The sequence below is a fragment of the Tupaia chinensis genome, unplaced genomic scaffold (genome assembly GCF_000334495.1).
Source record: "Tupaia chinensis unplaced genomic scaffold, TupChi_1.0 Scaffold147350_1, whole genome shotgun sequence".
Lineage (NCBI taxonomy): Eukaryota > Metazoa > Chordata > Mammalia > Scandentia > Tupaiidae > Tupaia > Tupaia belangeri.
In genome coordinates this window covers 575,201-583,318 of record NW_006207201.1, presented here as the reverse complement: position 1 = coordinate 583,318, position 8,118 = coordinate 575,201, and the positions used below count along the sequence as shown (strand labels likewise).

Here is an 8,118-nt window from a genome sequence, read left to right as displayed (position 1 = left end):
CTTTGTTTTTAGTCAAGGAAAGTAACATTTCACAGCTCAAGTTTGATGTACATCTAGGATGGGTTGGGTTTGTGCCTTTTCTTTCTTTCTTTCTTTTTTTTTTTTTTGAGAGATTTTCACTATAGGGCACGTACGCTCGCCAAACAGACAGAGAGACATAGAGATAGAAAGCGAGAAATCACCCCCCAGGGAGGATGGTCACACCATAATCCCTTCTCCTCCATTCTCCTCTCAGAATCGTGGGCATGCACACACATGTGCCTGGCATGAGTTTTAAGCCACTGGGTCCAGGACGCAAACCGTGGTCGACTACGTGGGAGTCCAGTGACATAGCCATTACGCTAACTGCTGGTTCCCTATGCCTTTTCTAAATAGAATAGGAAAACTAAAAAAATTAACACAATAAAGGAGGCGCTTGAGAGTCCAGAGAATACTTTACTTTAAAAAATTTAAAAAAAAAACTAAAAGACACAAATAAACACAGAGACACACAGAGAGAGAGAAAAATGAAGAGAAGGAGACAGAGGTAGCCAGGAATTTTGTATTTTTTAGTAAAGGAAAGCAATATTTCACAGCTCAAGTATGTTATCTATCTCAGGATGGATATGGGTTTGTGTCTTTCCCACTAGAAATAAATCTGGAGGTAGAAATCTCAGCAGAAAATCTTTATTATTATTTTTTTTTGGAGAGGTTTTTGCTATAGGGCACGTGTGCTCGCCAGACAGACAGACAGAGAGACAGATAGCGAGAAATCACCCCCCAGGGAGGATGGCCACGCAGCAATCCCTTCGCCATTCTCCTCTAGGGATCTTGGGCACGCACGCACACACGCCCGGTGTGAGTTTAAGCCACTGGGTCTGGGATGCGAATTGCGGTCAACTATGTGGGAGTCCAGCGACATAGCCATTACGCTAACTGCTGGTCCCGAAAATCTTTATTATTAATCAAGAAAAGCAATATTTCACAGCTCAAGTTTGGTATCCATCTCAAGATGGGGCTGGGATTTTTTCTTTCCTAAATGGAATGGTGAAAGGCACAAATTCACACAATAAAGGAGGGACTTGAGAGCCCAGAGAATACTTTACCTTAAAAAAAATTAATATAAAAGTAAGAGACACAGGGAAACACAGAGAGACAGAGAGAGACAAAGATAAATGGAAAGAAAGAGATAGAGGTAGCCCTACTCATTAGAACTTAATATGGAGGGAAAAGTCTCAGCAGAAAATCTTTATTTTTAGTAAAAAAAAGCAATATTCCACAGCTCAAGTTTGGTATCCATCTCAGGTTGGACCTGGTTCATGCCTTTCTTAAATGGAATGGGGATAGGGGCAAATTAGCCCAACATAGGAGTGGCCTGAGAACCCAGAGAATACTTTACCTTAAAAAAAAATGAAAAGACACAGAAAGACACAGAGACAGAGAGAGACAGAGAGAAATGGAGAGGAGATAGAGGTAGCCCTACTCTCTAGAACCTGGAGGGAGAACTCTCAGCAGAAAATCTTCATTTTTAGTCAAGGAAAGCAATATTTTACAATTCAAGTTCAGTATCTATCTCAGGATAAGCCTGAGTTTGTGCCTTTTCCTGAATGGAATGGGGAGAGGCACAAATTAGCACTATAAAGGAGGGGATTGAGAGCCCAAAAATACTTTATCCTAAAAAAATTAAAAAATAAAATAAAAGACACAGGGAAACACAGAGAGACAGAGAAAGGCAGAGGGAAATGGAGAGAAGGAAACAGAAGTAGTCCTACTCATTAGAAATGAATCTGCAGGGAGAAGTTATCAGCAGAAAATCTTCATTTTTATTCAAGGAAAGCAATAATTCACAGCTGAATTTTGGTACCCATCTCTGGAATGACCTGGGTTTTTGCCTTTCCTAAATTGAATGGATAAAGGCACAAATTGGCAAAGGAGGAGCTTGAGAGCCCAGAGAATATTTTATCTTAAAATTAAAAAAAAAATTTTTAAATTAAGAGACACAGAGAGACGGAGAAGTCTCAGCAGACAATCTTCATTTTTAGTCAAAGAAAGCAGTATTTCACAGCTCAGTTTGGTGTCCATCTTGGGATGGGCCTGGGTTGGTTCCTTTCCTAAATGGAAAGCAGGAACACAAATTAGCATAATCATAGAGTTTGAGATCCTAGAGAGTACTTTACCTTAAAAAAAAATTACAGACACACAGAGACAGATAGAGACAGAAAGAAGTGGAGAGAAGGAGAGAGAGATAACCCTATGCAATAAAAATTAATTTGGAGGGAGAAGTCTCAGCAAAAAGTCATCATTTTTAGTCAATGAAAGCAATATTTCACAGCTCAAGTCTAGTATCTGGTATCCCTGTCAGGAAGGCTTGGGTACTGCCTTTCCTAAATAGAATAAGAGGCACAAATTAGCACAACAAAGGAGGGGTTTGAGAACTCATAGAATATTTTACCCTAAAATAATTTTGGAAAAATATTAAAAGACACAGAGAGACACAGAGAAACAGAGAGAGATGGAAAGAAATGGAGAGAAGGAGATAGAGGTAGCTCTACCCACTAGAAATGAATCTGGAGAGAGAAATCTCAGCAGAAGATCTACATTTTTAGTCAACAAAAGCAATATTTCATAGCTCATTTTCGGTATTCATCTCAGGATGGGTCTGGGTTTGTGCCCTTTCTAAATGCAACGGATAAAGGCACAAATTAGCACAATAAAGGATGGGCTCGAGAGCCCAGAGAATACTTCACCTTAAAATATGTATTTTTTTAAATTAAAAGACAGACACACAGAGAGAGAGACATAGAGAAATGGAGAGAAAGAGACAGAGATAGTTCTACCCACCTCCAATAATTCCGGAGGGAGTAATCTCAGCAGAAAATCCTCATTTTTAGTCAAGGAAAGCAATATTTCACAGCTCAAGTTCCATATCCATCTCTGACTGGGACTGGGATTGTGCCTTTTCTAAATGGAATGGGAAAGGCACAAATTAGCACAATAAAGGAGGGGCTTAGAGCCCTGAGAATACTCTACCTTAAAAAAAAAATTAAAAGACACAGGGAAACACAGAGAGACAGAGAGTAATGGAAAGAAGGATTCAGAGGTAGCCCCATCCATTAGAAATGAATCTGGCGTGGGAAGTCTCAGCAGAAAATCTTTATTTTTGGTCAAGGAAAGCAATATTTCACAGCTCAAGTTTGGTATCCATCTCAGGATAGGCCTGGGTTTGTGCCTTTCCCACTAGAAATGAATCTGGAGGGAGAAGTCTCAGCAGAAAGTTTTCATTTTTAGTCAAGGAAAACAGTGTTTCACAGCTCAAGTTCGTTATCCATCTCCTAAAGTCTGTTTTTATATTTGCTCTTCAGAAAGCATTTTGACAGATGTTTCCTTTAATGCCAGTAGCTGAATCAAACAAGTAAACAAAACCTAGAAAATTTACCTGAAGGGAGAACATCCAATTCTCCCATTCAACTGTCCCAGACTTGTTTCTTTCTGAGAGTCATTCACCAATTAACTAGCCTTACTATGAGCCTAGATGTTAGCCTGGGATTAGGTATGAGATCTTTCTTCTTGGGTGTTTTCTGAGAACCTGTCTTGTCTGGGTGTGCATGTGATTTTCTAAATTCCCTCATATGTATGGCTGCCTTTGGATTCTTAAATTATCAATGAATTTCACCAAAATTTCTCTCCCATGACTTGGTCTATTACATGTGTCTATGTGTAATTTATAGACACTGGAATCTGTGTGTTTATAGTCTTGTAATGTTTATAACAAGTTGCTACTACTTTTCCTACCTGTGTTATACATTTGATGTGATAGAGACCAACAATTTAGTTCCTTGAGTAGTCCCAGTCAAATTACAAAAATATGTAAACAATAATGTGCAAATAAGAATTGTACTTTTCTCAGGACCAGCAGTTAGCGTAATGGCTATGAAGCTGGACTCCCATGTGGTCGACCTCGGTTCGAGTCTCGGACCCGGTGGCTTAAACTCACACTGGGCGTGTGTGCGTGCGTGCCCAAGATCCTGAGAGGAGAATGGAAGAGAAGGGATTGCGGTGTGGCCATCTCCCCTGGGGGGTAATTTCTTGCTTTCTTTTTCTCTGTCTCTGTCTGTCTGGCGAGTGCACGTGCCCTATAGCAAAAACCTCTCCCAAAAAAAAGAAAAAAAAAAAAAACAGAATTGTACTTTTCTCTGGTTTAAGAGAAGAAAATAGGAACTGAGCTGTTTCTGCTTAAGACTGACCACTGTCATGCCAGTGAGGTAAACCTAATCATTCTCACCTGAATTGTGGATGCAGTCTCTGGGTATTTCAAGCCCAGTTTAAAAGAGTACATTTCTTAAGAAGACATATAAAAGTTGTTTTTAAACTGTTATCCAGTTCAAAATTTTATAATCCCTTCCCAATTGCACCTCTTTACCAGTTGAATCTTCTCTTGTATGATCACATCCCATAGAAAGTAGTGTAACAATTATAAGGTAGACAGGAGAAGCATATCAGTTCAAAAATATAGTATTTGCTTCTAACTCAAAGGTATTTATTTTTAAGGAATTTATTTTATTTTCCTGTGAATTCTCAACATTTGTTGAATACATTAATTGCCCATGAGCAATACTAGAGTTCCAAAAGTTTCCAGAATTTGTTTGTGGTTTTACAGCAAAAGTTTCATTTAAAGCCTTTCTGAGTCATACCCTGCATTTTATTTGATTTAAGTGTTAAATTAGTATTTGTAGAATTAATTTAAATAAGTACCTGGCTATGTATATCATTGAAAAAGAGCCAGAAGAAATGGCATTTTCCCAGTGAAGTAAATCTCCTATACATCCTCTAATTCCCCAACTAAGGTCCCATCTCCTTTATAATATTTCCCCCTAATTTGGAAATGGATTTTCCCCTCTAAGTTCTTTTAGAACTTCAAGCCATTCTAACATTTATCAGTGTCTTATATAAAGAAAATAACTTCATTTTTAAAATTATATGGACTTGGTGGAGGGCAGTGTGCACTACTCCTGGGGTGAAACAGGAAACTTCTGAAAGTCAGCGCCCTCTGCCTCCACCCTTTCTTTGCTGGCCAGCACTTTGGCAGAACAGTTTTGTCCAAGCCTGGAGACTTAGTGAGCAGTTTGCTCACTCTTCTTAGTATAACTATTTCTCATAGCTGAGAACAAAGGAAGAGGGTGTATCGCTTATACTTTTAATATAGAGGCAGTTGGATTTTGTAGAAGCAAAAACTTACCTGATGGACTGAAATCACACCTGCTATTTCCTGATACAGATTATAAGCCAGTGCCACCTCTGAAAATAGAAGAAGATGAAGAATATATGCATACCTTGAAACAGAAGTTGAGAGAAGCAATGAAAACAATGCCTTAGTTTACAGAAACAAATTTAAAAAAGATATTGAAATATACAGTAATATGTATATATATGAAAGTACACAAAGAATGGATACCAGATTGTAGAAAACTTACAAGAGAAATGATACCAAGGGAAAAAATGCAAAAGAAAGAAAGAAAACAAAAAAAGAACAGGCTTCAAATCTCGGAAGGCAAAAGATACAAGTAAATAAACTTCAGTCATTAATACTGCAAATACCTAGAAAAAAGTTGAGGAACTGGGAAAGAAAGATGATAGTGAAAATTCAGTTGAGGGAAATGAGAAAGAAGGAAGCAAAGTGAAGAATAATGAAGGTGACAAGGAAGAGTATACTGCAGAACAGGAGGAATTTGATAAAGAAGAGAATAAAGAGGACAATGACAACATTAATTCATATTCTAAAGATGTAGATGTTTTTGGCGCAATGATGATAACATGGATAAAACAACCTATCAGCTATGAAATTTCTTTAAAAATATCTTTATGATACAGTTTTTTTAAATTTATTTCTATTTATTTATTTATTTATTTTACATCCATTCATTGTATATCACTGCAGCATACAAAATGAATTTTGTTTTTTATGATACAACTTTTAATCATTTGGTGCAGACATGATTTCTGTTTTTTTTTTTTTCTTCTGATAAGAATTGAGTATTTGGAGGGGCTGACAGGTGGCGTGGTGGTTAAGGTGCTGGACTCCCACATGGCTGACCGTGGTTCGAGTCCTGGACATGGCAGCTTGCTTTCTCTCTCTCTCTCTATCTCTCTCTCTCTCTCTGGTCAAATTAAAATAAATAAATAATAAAAATAAAGTAAATAGAGTTGAAATAATTCTTTAAAAAAAGAAAGAATTGAGTATTTGGGACCAGCAGTTGGCATAATGGCTATGTTGCTGGACTTCCACGTAGTCGACTGCAGTTCGAGTCCTAGACTCGGTGGTGGCTTAAACTCACGCTGGGCCTGTGTGTGTGCGTGCCCAAGATCCTGAGAGAAGAATGGAAGAGAAGGGATGGCAGCATGAACATCCCCTCGGGGAGTGATTTCTCGCTTTCTGTCTCTCTGTCTCTTATTCTGGTGAGCGCACTCCCCCTGTAGCAAAAACCTCTCTATAACAAAACAAAACAAGCAAACAAAAAAGAATTGAGTATTTCATTTTTGTTCATGTTTTGTTGGACAAATATTTGTTACCAAAATATTCAGAATCACTTTGAGTTTATATCATAGTTACCTTACTTATTAGTCTCTAACAGTCTGACCTTCCTGCTATATCCTCTGCCATTTCTCTAACGCACTTTAGTGGATATTTTTTTCTTACTTGAATTAAAATATCACTTATGACTAAAGTATTTTTAGTACTCTTACTTTATGTATTCACACTCAAACAAGTTGTTCTTGTTTAACTGCAGAGCTTTTGTAAAACTATCACTGGCAAAATGGGTTTCTATAAATCTGAGAGTTGATTTAATAGAGCACGTAAAGCACTTTCAATAAAAGAAACTTGAAAATAATTTTATCTTTTACTTTCACATCGTACATTCTATATTACTATATTATTATTACATCAACCTACCTGAGTTTTGACAAATACAAACTTATGAGATTAGAGTTTCTGTAATTAAGAACATATATACAGAGGGAATTACCAATCTGAGCTATATAAATTTTACTGCTCATGTCTTAGCAGTATGAAGAGACTTTTGTGTGGGATCAATATTATAAATATTTGAATTTGAAGCTAACTTTATACCATACCATATGTGAATTGGTGGTCCAACCATTGGAAATTTGACATCATTGAATATTTGACTTAAGAAAAATTAGATTGAGACATCTTATTTAAGTTTGCACTTTAAGTGTAGAATAAATTCTGGTCATATAGATCTCACTGGATAATGCACCTAAATGAACTCTGCAATGTAGAGGCTTCTATGATGTTTCACAGGACTTATAAGCTGTACAATTAATGTATATATGAATCATGCTAATTATGCAGAATGAACTCAGGTTACTTTGAAATTAAGATTAATGTTTTCTGTTCAACTTAAAGTTAGCTCCCCTTCTTTTCAATATTTTCAGGAACAGCACCCTGAAAACCTCAGCCTTCAAAGATTCTCACAAATGCCAAAGATTTGTAAATAAATGTATATTATGTATTTCAAAAATGACTAATATTACCCACCAGAAGAAATAATTAAAATATATTTTTCACCTTTGGGAGGATATCCACCATTACCCTCTAACCTGAAAATCGGAGCCCTAGATTCTCTTTCTACTATTAATTTTAAACTCCACATTAAAACTGAGCTTGGTTCAGTTTTTGTGCTGTAGTTTCTCAACTTGTAAACAATTTCCTATGAGAACTGTTTAAACATCAAGACCAAAATTTACCATATGTATTAATTCTGTTACCTTATAAAAATCATCACTTCTTAAATTTGGTTCTCACAGTGAAAAAAAATGCAGTTTATAAAGTATGTGAGGGCCAGCCAATGTGGTGGTTAAGGCAGATTGATACCACGTAACTGACCTAAGGTTAGAGTCCTGGACCCAGCAACTTGAGAAACATTGGGTACGTGTGCGTGCCCAAAATTCCAAAAGGAGAAATGGAAAAGGGATTTAGTGCGACCATCCCCTATGGAGATGCTTCTCTCTCTCGTCTTTTGCACATGTAGACATATACACTGGAACAATTTTTTAAAATCTGAAAACACCTTTGAGTGACAAATATGTTTTTATAATAAAATATATCATAATCTGATT

General features: G+C 36.8%; 1 pseudogene; it reads left to right on the top strand.

The window, feature by feature from the left end:
• Positions 1-3,501: 3,501 nt before the first annotated feature.
• On the top strand, positions 3,502-5,817 carry LOC114006372 (DNA-directed RNA polymerase III subunit RPC7 pseudogene; annotated as a pseudogene).
• Positions 5,818-8,118: the final 2,301 nt, after the last annotated feature.